The sequence below is a fragment of the Rutilus rutilus genome, assembly GCF_951802725.1.
Source record: "Rutilus rutilus genome assembly, chromosome: 4".
In the NCBI taxonomy this organism is placed as follows: domain Eukaryota; kingdom Metazoa; phylum Chordata; class Actinopteri; order Cypriniformes; family Leuciscidae; genus Rutilus; species Rutilus rutilus.
In genome coordinates, this window is record NC_140212.1 from 39,271,718 (window position 1) to 39,284,170 (window position 12,453).

The window sequence follows — 12,453 nt, forward strand, 5'->3', positions numbered from 1 at the left end:
TTGCTTTACTGAATGTACATTAAATTAATGCCTTTAAGCCTACTACAGTAGGCCTATAGCCTGACCTCTAAAATAGATTTTGAGAGTGGTATATGTCACAGTTCTGTCACCCTTGTTCTGGGTTTTCTCTTGGTTTGTGACAGAGCTGTGACACTCCCGGGACCTGTACCATGAAGCCGGTTTAGGTGGCTAGCCAGCTATGTTTCAGCTTAGTTTCCGCCAACCCGGGGTTTAGGTACTATGAAAGTAGCTCGGCTTTAATCTGTGTTCGTTGCCATGGTATCTTACGCTGCACGGCTAACCTGCTCCGGGGCAGGTTATGTTCTGGATTCAAGATCTCAGACTGAAGTTTGACCAATCAGCTGAGAGCAAAGAAACATATAGGTGACGTAACTTATTCCAAGTGTCTGTTGCAATGACTTCACCTTTTCTTCCAAATCCGGTGGACATCTCAGCGCAAATTGTTTGACGAGCTCGTAGAGAAAGAGTTTTTAGCCAGACAAAATCCCCTTGCCTTTCCTGATAGTTACTTGTATGAAAGATACAGATTTTCCGCGGAAGGAATGTCTTATCTTTGCGAACTTCTTGAGCCGCACATAAAGAATTTAACACGTCGAATTCATGCACTTACTGTACCGCAAATATTGCGTTGCGTTTTTTTTTTTTTTTTTTTTTTGTGCAAGTGGTACATTCTTGCACGGTGGGTGACGCACAGAAGCTATAGGGGAAAACACGGTTTGTCAAACCATTCGTAAGGTGGTCCTCGCTCTGCAGGAGTAGGCTACATGAAAAGTTTCATTAATAGTGTTCCCCGGACATTTATCGACCATGTCCATAAAAGAGGGCTTTTATAAAATTGCCAGTAAGATATATTGATAGGGTGACATCACATGAACACTTTTTTTTTTTAAGCAAATTTCACAAGTGTACTATACAATATAATACATGTTAAGAATTATTTTGAATCTTTTTTTTTATTATTATTCTGTTAATCTTATGATAGGATTCCCAAGTCATTGCAACATGTATGCAGTCTATTGCTCCAATCTCCACTGCTCTAGGGGAACATGAGGCAGATTATGTTAATAGGAAGTCCTATCACACCCATAATGTTCAGGTAGAGATGATGTGAATATGTGAGATGATTATTTTCTGTGAGATGAATCTTTAAATTAATAGTGACATTAACAGATATAACAATGATTTACTAAACATTTCATCTGCAGACGACTTGTGGTCATGAACATATATGATCAAAGTTTGGATGCCAAATGGCCTGGCTCCAGTGCTTGTCTCACGAATTTTCTGTGAGTCTGTGTTGTGTCAGCACTTTGAGGAAAGCAAGTTAAATTTGGTACAGTACAAAACACTGTTAATTTGAACTGAGCTAGAAAAACCTACACAATAACCCCCTATCATGACCCTCAGACAGGGCCACAGCACCGCTTCAATGTTGCCGTCAGTAAAACCAGAGTGAAGATAGAGATGACCTTTGGCATCCTAAATGCACGTTTCAATGGTGTTCGGCCCTTAAGAGTCACCAGAGATCACAGATAGTGGCTGCATGTGCCATTCTGCACAATATAGCCACCAGTAGAAAGGAGCGAGAAACACCACAAAACCAGCTTCTCCCCGATGAAACTGACCCGATCACACTTGACCACCCAGCTGGTGCAGATGTAGATGCAATCACCATACAATATTACACTTAATAAAAGCACATTGAAACTGCAGATAGGCCTCAAACTGTTTTATTGGTTTTGTGGGATGGGAGGGAGAAAGAGAGCAAGAGAAAGTTGCATTAATAAATATTCATACTAAAGTGTTACTTGGTTAAATAAGTTATACATATATATATATATATATATATATATATACTGAGATCAGTTTTATCCAGCGGTTTGATTTTGTTTGGAGCCTCCTCAGCTCACAGTCAGCTCCTTTAGTGTGCAGTCTAGTTCAAGTCTCCTTTAGTGTGCAGTCTAGTTCAAGACTCCTTTTGTACAGGGCCCTGACTGAGTCTGTTTCCACCTGAAACATAATTCCACCACAAACATGATCATTACAAGTTTCTGGAGGCTCATCAAATCACAAAAAGTTCCTTGATTTCCTACAAACACAGGACTGACTGTAATTTATGTCAAGGGTTTTAAATCCTTACACATTTCTTCTGAAGCCCATTGAGGTAGAGGCCTCAGTTTCTGGGGCAGGTTGTGAAAAATCCTACAATAAAAGAGACGTGTAAGGGCCAGTCCCTTTTTATGCCACACATTCAAATGTTTGCCATAATAAAAAGCCCAGTGCATTCACATCAGCAACTGTCTGAGCACACAGACAGAGTGTCTTCATTTCCTCCACCCTAATAAATAAAAATAGGCCAATGTAAAGCATAACTGTTGTAAAGCAGGTTATGTTTGGTGTTCTGTCTGCTGCATACTGACCTCTGTGTGGGAGACTGTGTGTGTGTGTGCTGGCTTCAACAGGGACACTGTATTTCCCTCTACTGCAGAACATACAGTCAGCCATATTTAAAACTTAAAGTAGTAATGTATTGCACACGTACCCAGTGTTACTTGCTTAGAGGAGCCAGCACCAGGGTCAGACTGTACAGCACCTGTAATCCCATCCATAATCAGCCGTCCCTTATTGCCTACTCAGAGCCAACTCCTCCGCCACAGTGTATTCTGGTTTTCTGAATTTAATTCTTTATTTCTGTTTTCTGCAAACAAGTGTTTGTGATAAAATGTTCACAAAAGTAATAAAAGGTTGTGGTAAATACTCACCACTTTGAATTATATTTTTATATTTTGTCTTTATCTGCTGCCAAGAACATTTGGAGTTGGGGTTGCATCTAAAAATCAATGAATATTATTTTTTCTTAGTACCGGTACATGCACATTTTTATATATTATAAAAAAATAGGCTATAGCTATATTACACGTATAGGCTACCAGTGTTGTGCCAGTTCACAGCTTTTCTGAACTAGTTCAAGTTCAGTTCATACATGCTCAAAGTGAACAGTTCGCGTTCAAAGTTCACAATTTTAATTCTGAACTAGTTCAAAGTTCAGTTCATTTTACTTTTTTCGTGAGATATTCAAATAAATACTTTTTTTCACACTACGAGCTAGAAATCACTATACGTTCTTTGAAGCTGCTCATTGTAGACATTTGCTCATGACACTGCAATTGTGGGTTTCTTACCAGGTGATGAAACTTGCAGCAGTACAGACAAGGTAGACCAGTTCTATACTTAGTGCAATGAAATCTACCAGCATTTAATTAAAAAAAGAATATATAATATGAAACATGTATATATTATTTGATATATATGATATTATATATACATATGTGTGTGTATGAAATGAGCAAAACTCTTGAATGAAGGTAATGAAGGCAAAACTCAAAGGCACAAAAAACTTTATTTTTAAGGAAACTGCGTATCTTTATGGTTGATACAGTGATTTTTAAGATGTAACTTTGTGTAAGATGGAACTTTATGCAACTTTAGGTAGGTAACTTCAACTTTCATACAGTAGTTGGTGACCTTTTCAATTCAGTGCTGGGGACATGATCTACAGGAACATGGTTACACTAGTGCGAACTGAAAACTGAACCCCACCCCCTGGATACTTCTTTCTCCCCTCAGGTCAGTCCAAAGAGTTTTTTGTTTGCATTCAACACCAACTGTTTTTCGAAGTTGGCATCTCCCAATCGGTTTCTCCTGGGCCTAAATATCTGGCCACCAGTGCTGAACAGCCTCTCCACTGGAGCACTTGACGGGATTGCTGTGTTGTACTTCACAAACAGCTTTTTCAGCTTGGGTAGGACTGTGTACTCATTGAAGTTGTCAGCAGTTGGGGCATCCAGGTACATGTCCACCTCGGACTTGGTGACTGTTACTGGGCTTCGACTGAATTTAAAAAAGGAGGAAGCACTGCTTTTTCTCTCTGTTGCAGAGGTTTGCGCTTGTTCAGACTCCACCACAGAGATAGATTGCACTTCTTGCTTCAGCATCACTCTGTACTGCAAGCGCTGAATGTCATCCGACACCCAGTCCAACTTGAACATTGGGAGTAGTACAGCTGCCAGGATGTTCTCTTTTTCTTCAAGCCTGTCATCCAATCTTTTGCAGATTGCCTGAATCATGGTTTGGATGAGAGGACGACATGCAGCCAGACCTTCTGTAGCTGTAGGCTTTGAGCTCTCATCCAGCAGCCCTCTCAAGTCATTTTTCAGCTGCACAATTGTAGGCACCAGGTACCCAAGGAATGTGTTTTTCTCCCCTTGAAGAATGTTTAGTGCAGCGGCTAAGGGATGCATCACACTCACAAAGTTATGGATGAAATCAATCTCCTGTGGGGAAAACCGCCGAAGGCCGAACTCATCACAGACGTTGTGCAGAAGCAGCCTGTCATATTCAGGAGCTGGATCACCTGGCGCTATCAGGTCGCTGGCCTGTGGAGTCAATGTAGCTATGTGACTCAGGCGCTGCATGGAGAGGAACATTGAGTTCCATCGTGTGTTATTTGGAGTGACAAAGCCAATCTTTAGCTTTTCCTCAACCAAATCTGAGGCTTTTGAGCTCCGTTTAACTCTGTTCCACAGAGCGCATGCTTTGGAAAACACAGGCCTCGCCAGTGTGTTGTACTGCCTGTCAGTTACATTCTTTGTGTCGGCGGCAACAAGATTTAAGGTGTGGGCCATGCACCTTCTGTGAGGGGGGAGGCAGGGATCCTCTAACGCTGAGAGGGGTGCTGGCTCAAGCCCATCATCATCATCATCATCACCATCACCATCATCCAAACTGTCAATTGCCTGGACAGAAGCCTCTTCCACTGTTTCATCAGCAGCTGCAGCCGCAGCTGTAATAGCAACACCCTCTCCAAAACAGTTAAATGCCTTAACAAAATTTGAGGCATTGTCTGTCACTGTGCACACAATTTTGTTCTGGATTTTAAATTCCTTGTACACCTCTGCCAGTACTTTTGCCAGTACATCATATGTGTGTGACCCCCTGACACGACGGCATGCAAGTGCAGCTGATTTCCTGAGTGATGGATCATGTTTGTCAAGCCAATGAACTGTAATGCCCATGAATCCCTTGTTGACAGCTGACCAGCAATCAGCTGTTGTGCAAACAAAATCAAGCTCGGCAAGTTCACTTTTTAATTTATTGATAACCTCCTTAAATTCTCTATTCAGTAGTACCTGCACTTGCTTTCTTGAAGGCACATGTCTGGTTGGTTGCAAACCTGTCACTAGCCTGATGAACGAGGGTTTCTCAACTTTGCTTAGAGGTTGTAAATCTTCCACAATGTAGTCGATAGTCAGTTTATCTACCTGCTCCTGTGAGACCACCACGGACCTCTTGAAGGCTGCTGGCAGTGTCATTTGCGTTTGGGGTTGGCAGGGGGTCTTTTTTCCCTTTCCTCCCTTATGACCCTCGAGGGCGTGCATATATGCATTTACACTGGATGGATGTTTTAACTCAATGTGCCGTTTCAAATTCGAGAAGGACGTTGTTGATGTCCTAACTTGTTTTTGCTGCGCAGGTGGACATATCTTACACAGAAAGGTACGATTTTTGCCGTCGGGGTCTTGGTTTGCAAGAGTGTAAAATTGTTTTAAATGTTCATAAGGAGAATCGGTGTCCGTCTCCGTGCCATCACTTCCACTAGCCATTTTTTTTTAAATTGCAGCGCTTTCTCTCACTCTCGTCTTTGGTCTGTCTCTCTCTCTCTCGCTCCTCTAGCCCTCCGCGCTCTCGTCGTTGCCTGCTACGCGGCGTTGCTATGCCTACCCCGCTCTGCTGCAATTCATCACGGGTAACGTTGTGCGGAAGCCAGTATGCTATTCAACTATTCTCAGCCGGACACTACGTTGCCCGCAATGCATTGCGCACACAATGTCAAAACCATTTCTGTCGGGTGATACATGATTTAAGCGGCACCAGCGAGAATACAGGAGGGAGGAACTTTCTCTCGTTGCGTTTCAAAAGAGAAAACAGATGTCACTCAGTTTTCAATGGAAAACAAATTCCAACGTTCATTTACAGTGATGTCTGCCGTTCATGACACATAATGTGAACTAATTCACGTTCAAGTTCTTTATTAAAAAATGTGTTGCGTTCAGTTCAACGTTCACGAAAAAATGAGCGTGTTCAATGAACGCGTTCTTTTGAACTCGTTCACGCACAACACTGTAGGCTACACATAGGCCTACATACATAATTTTACATAAATATAGAACGTATTTGTTTAACTTACACATTAACAATCAGCAATCTTTCTACAACAGTCTTCTCTTGCTTTGGCCGCAGAGACCGTATTGTTTCGAGCTTGAAATACATATTTAAATTCATCGTAATTATGAATGATTATCTCTTGCTCCTCCGCGGAAAAATTGCGACCCGCGATTGGTTGTTCAGTGTCGACGTCACTCTTTTATGTGCACGCGCGCGTGGAGTAATCATAGCTTGAGGATCAAAGCCTGAGTTGACAGAGAAAGTTGATGAGCTGCATCATGGTACCAATAAAGCCTGATTGCATCGGTTTGGTTTTGTCAACTCAAAACTAATCCTGTAACCCCGAGTTTGTTCAGCTACCTTCATGGTACAGGACCCCGGTTTGTCATGTGTTTGTGTTGTTTGGTCTGTTGTGAGCACATGGCTGTCTTGTTATTTCCTTGCGCCATGTGCTCTCCTGTCTAATGTCTAGCCCCGCCCATCTTGTTATCTGATTATTGGTTAATTTGTCCCACCTGTCTTTCTCGTTACCCTCCTTTGTTTGTTCCCCTATTTAGCCTCCCTGTGTTTGCAAGTCCTGTGCTGGTTTGTTTGTCCTAGTTGCTCGTTCCTGGTGTTTCCTTCCCGTTTTACAATTCTGAGGCCACATTTACACATAGCCGGGTATTTAGAGAAACGAATATTTCTCCCCCTCTGTTTTCAAAAATAACATCGTGCACACAACATCGTTTTCAAAAGAAGTTGTCGTTTACATCAACCTGCATAAATACAATGGGCGGCAGTGTAGGGAGAAGGATAAAGCCATGCAAGCCAATCAGAATCCTCAAAATCGACAACAACGAATAGCACGAGCGACTTCCTGTTCCTTTCAAAACAACAGACATGACGCGAGGTTCGTTCGTGTGGACAGACAGCGAAGCAAATGCAAACAGGCCAAAAGCGTTTGCACAAAAGTAAAAATGAGTACCACTTTAACAGCATCCATGATCAAATAGTAGCCAAACAAACTCTAAACATAGGGCGCTCACATGACGTAAGCATTTTCTGGCGCATAATGTGACGTTTGAGAACCTAAAACCCCGTTTCTCCCAGTTGACACGGCAACACATAACCGGCGTTTTCAGAAATCTCCACTTTGCCCGGAGTTTTTAGAAATAATCGTTTTCTGGGATAAAAACGGCGTTTTCGTGTAAATGACAGGCCAAAACGCAGGGAAATATCTGCGTTTTCCCATTGTGTAAACGGGGCCTGAGTTTTTTGAGTTTGTACCTTGTCTGCCTGTCTATTAAATTTCCTCTGCATTTGAATCCTCGTCTCACATTCATCCATTCCGTGACAGTATATATATATATATATATATATATTATTCTCCCGAGACCCCTACCTCACTATAGCCTGGAAATCCAGACCTAAATCTGAAAGATTCATGGTCTGGCGTCGACTAATGAAAATCATAGACAGTATGTAAACTGGACACAGCGACCCCATAGGTTTCAACAGAGAAAAGTGAAGCAAATTAGAAGCACTCACTTCCTGATGGCTGACCGTACTGCGCAGGCTCAAACTGAGCTTGACGACGTGAATGTGACGTGAGCAAACCGTCTGTCTTCTAGTAGCTGTGCCAAGAGAAATCTGAATCATTCCCTTCCGAAACTTGCAGAGACGGAGAGCGTGAGTAGGAGGTGTCCATGAGCTAGGAGCAGGAACAACTTTATCGGACTTTATGCCTCCACGTCCCCCCGATTGACTGCGAGCTTCTCCTCCTGTCTATACGGTAATTTCTAGAGAGTCGTGTGGTTATGACACAATCATTAGCCTACTTTTACAAAAACTGCTTCTACTGGGCCATAACGCAAGATACAGGGTAATGGAGCCTTTTATACATAGTCGTGTTTCTTTAGAAATAAATAATGGACAAATGGAGTCTTTAAACGCCTTAGATGTAAAGTAATTCGCTGTCAAAGTGACACCAAAATGAATGGGAGTCAATGGAATGCTAACAGCAGGTGAAGGCTTGTTAGCCAATGGCGGCCCCCGGGGGTGGTACAGTTTGAGCGCTGGATTGACCCCCTGATGAAAAGACTGTATATTTTTCACAAAACACTTTACATTAATGCCGTTTTTAAGAGGAGCAGCGCCACTTCTTCTCCTGTGTTCAAAACTCATTCACTTCTTGGAGGGAGCCCGGTCTACAGGGTATTACGTGATTTTCGTGCATCTAACCTGGACATTGCCATTGCCAACATCAGACCGAAAATATGGCAAAATCATTTACTATGGTGATAAGCATATGGTGATTTTTCTTAAGTATTTAAGTATTTGAAATACTCTAAATACACTCCCTCAAAATATTTTGTTACAAACTACATTTTATTTTTTCCACACCTGCAAAATACAAATTACAAAATACACTAAAGTAATTAAATACGTATTTAAAATACATTTAATTGAAATACTGCCCATGTCTGCGCGCGATTCATATTTAGGCTAAACAGTCTTTACAAATATGTACCCTTCATTCATCTCACAGAAATATTATAGAAACGCGATTCATCTTTTTGCGGTTTACATAGGCCTACACTAACGTTATTCCATAACGTTATTCCACATTAACACTTGAGAAAAGATAACAGCCTACCTCACTCCTCAGCGGGATCTATTGCTCCTCATATCAGCACTGTTCTGAGGAAACTTTTCTCCATAAGGTAGGCTATATTATGCCTCACTCGCGGCGCACTTTGTTTACAGCTGATGTGGGCGTTTCACAGGACTGAAATGGTTCTCAGAATTTGCGTTTGAATTGCACGCGCTCTCCGGGGAGTGGTCACATTACTTTTGAATGAGATCGACTGGAATCGTTCTCTTTTAATACAGATTTCACAAGCTGAGAATATTTGTTTTTTATATAAATTACTTCATTTAAAAGATGCGATCTCAAGCTTAATGCCCCTGGGTTTGTTTGCCTGTTTGACTGAATTTTCGCGGAGTTATAGATCATTTTCGAACGCGTTTCAAATTGGAGTTTACTGACAGAGAGAGTGCAGAAATCACATCATGTTAATTTTTCTTTATTTGGCAAAAAGCAAAAAACTTTATTTTTATTGTGAGTATACAGAAAAAAAATAGAAACTGAACAGGATCGATTGATGTATTACACGGAAATGAAAGATCAAAATTAACAGAGCATTTAGTGTTTATTTTACATTGCTAAAAAAAAAATGAGCAAAACGCGCAGGCGCGTTTTTGGTCCCCAGAGGGTTAATCTGGGACTCGGTTTTAGCCTGGTCTGTGAAACCAGGGGAACATCTCAGAATTATACATCTGTATATTACTGTACTATATTGCATGATTAAAATTTAGTTTTCTTGTGTTATATTTCATTTTTGTGTAATTCATATGTAATTCCAATTCCTTTTAACCTCTCGACGATGTGTTGGAGAATTTCATCTGTCTCATACATGAGTCCAAAATGCATGATATGAATATCAGGGATACTAGGCCTAAAACATGGGAGGCCCAAATTATGGGAGGTAGAAAGAACAGGTTAAAGGGGACAAAATGATGGGAAACACTGAACCTGTCAAAAGTGTACGTGAAGATAAGAACTGGGAAAAAGGTTGTGTGAGGACAGGATAAAAACTGGGTGAAAGGGTGTCTAAGGACGAGAGTGGAAAAGTACCCAAAAAAACATATATGAAATCATATTTAAGAAAGCGCATGCGTCAGGACCGCCACCAATGGGAATAAGGCTTTGATGCAGGTGTTTCTAATCGTGGCGAAGTGACGAGGAGGAGCAAAGAGAAAAAGATAACTGTATAAACGCTAATTGGACACCAAGTGTGGTAACTGGACACCAAGTGATGAGAAAAAAGGTATAAGACCTGAGTGTAAACCATTGTAAGATCAGATGTCCGGATGGCCAGCCGGCTTCTCACTTTGTTGCTTGTCAATAAAGTTAATTCTTCTGACCTGGAACCTCGACTCTGAAAACTCTTTGAGACCTGAACCGAAAAGAACTATGAATTTGCCACAACATAATTGCCGAGCCGAGCCAGGAGGGACAAGGGGTCGAGGAGTGACCACGGTGGTCGTGCTGGCAGAGGCCTCACAAAACAAAGGTGCACCAAAAAAATAAGGTAAGCAAATTTTTGCTTATCTTTGTTTTGTGCTGCCCCTGGTACGCTAACGCCCGGTTGGTGACTGCCTTAAAGGACAATTCCGGTATTTAACACTTTGAGTCTATTTTATAGTAGTTTGTTTTGGATGAACAAGAGTGGTGGACAAAGAAATTTTGTCAATGGTTCCTGTCGCGACTTTTTGACTATTTTAGAATTGCCCATGACCGCATTTGAATGGGAGTCAATGGCCATGCACAAACATGTCCTTAAAACAACCCTTAACGTTCGTTTTCAAAACTGTGCTACTCACCGAATGGTTAGTGGTGTTCGTTGATGATTAAAAACAAATATATCGGCGCAATGTATGATTTCAATCCGTTTATTTTTCTATAGTGGAACTATTTTTTCAGATACCTCAACAACCGCGTATAAACTTCCGCTCTTCCGCAACTTCAGTTGCTCTGCTCACGCTAGCCTTCTGAGGCGAGCCATTCTCTGGGCGAGCATAGCTTTTTTTTTCTTTTTTTTTTTAAGAATTATTATAGTTTTTACTAGTTTAATTCTTATCAGGAATTCGTAGGATTTCAGCGTTGAGGCGAGCATAGCTTCTGAGAGACAGGAAACCGAGCGAAAAGACCTAAAAGACTACAATCAAATGTAAACAGCATCCTTTCCGTTTCCGTTAGGGCAGTAATATCAACGAGCAATTAGTCCTCCAATGGAAATCAATGGATTTTACAAAATGCCAAATAAAACACGACAGAAACTGTATTTCGCTACGCTACTTGTTTTGGAACATCAACGAACACCACTAACCACTCGGTGAGTTGCACAGTTTTGAAAACGAACGTTAAGGGTTGTTTTAAGGACATGTTTGTGCATGGCCATTGACTCCCATTCAAATGCGGTCATGGGCAATTCTAAAATAGTCAAAAAGTCGCGACAGGAACCATTGACAAAATTTCTTTGTCCACCACTCTTGTTCATCCAAAACAAACTATAAAATAGACTCAAAGTGTTAAATACCGGAATTGTCCTTTAAATAAAAGACACCACCAAAAAGAACCTAAAAAGTGATAAAAGATAAGGAAGAAAAAGGAGGGTAGGTTCCAGGTTTTGAGAAACAGTGCATGCAGTAATTGTTTGTCTGTCCTAAATGCAGAAGTGCGTAATACGTGAGAAGCACGTATTTGTGTACACGAGAAGCGTGTGTCCCCAACGCAGAAGACGCGTTGAAGAACGTGAGAAGCACATTACTGTTAGTCTTATATGTTGTATTGTGTGCGTGCAACGCCTGGAAACTAAAAGGGTGTTTGAAATGAGAAGCACGTGATCTGTTTTATGTGAGGAGAAAAGTGGTTTTTGTTTGTATGTCTAAAGCCCTATTCGGACGGGACTAGTTTCACAGGGGGACGTTAGAGAAATTTCTGTTTCACAGACGTACTTTGAGATTTTAATCCTGTCCGAATCTGCCATGTCTGTCTTTTTCTCACACGACCTCTGTAAAAATTCCAGAGCAAATTACCTACTGTTTTTCGTCAAACTCGGCGGTCCTCAGAGAAATCTAATCCTGTCCGAATGCGAATGTCTGTGATTGCCGAAAATGTTTTTCCAAAACGCTTTTTCTTGTGTGTTTTGGTCAACGTGAACTACCGTACAATCTCTCGCTATCGCGCCGGTATTGAAGTTTCTGCTTTTTGCGCACCGATAATGGATGTAGATGTGTTCGGTACACGGCGAAAAATAAGAAAATTAAATCAACAAGAGCCAAATCACGTAAACTGTTAAGACTGGCTACTGTAATATCAGTTTCAGGTAAGATTACTTTCATTTCTGCACTTAATTACATAACGTGTAAATTATATAAGTTAAAACTTTTTTATTCCAGTGGGTTTATTATAAGAATCCAGTTCTATAAAATCATGATAAATGTATGTTTAGTTTTTTATACTACAATTTTTATAAAATGTTTACAAAACACTAAATACGTTAGGACGTTTTACTTTATATTTCAAAGTGCTTAATTTTAATTCATATGATCATACGCAATCCACGCATTCTGAACACGTGATCTTCTGCAATGCCCACA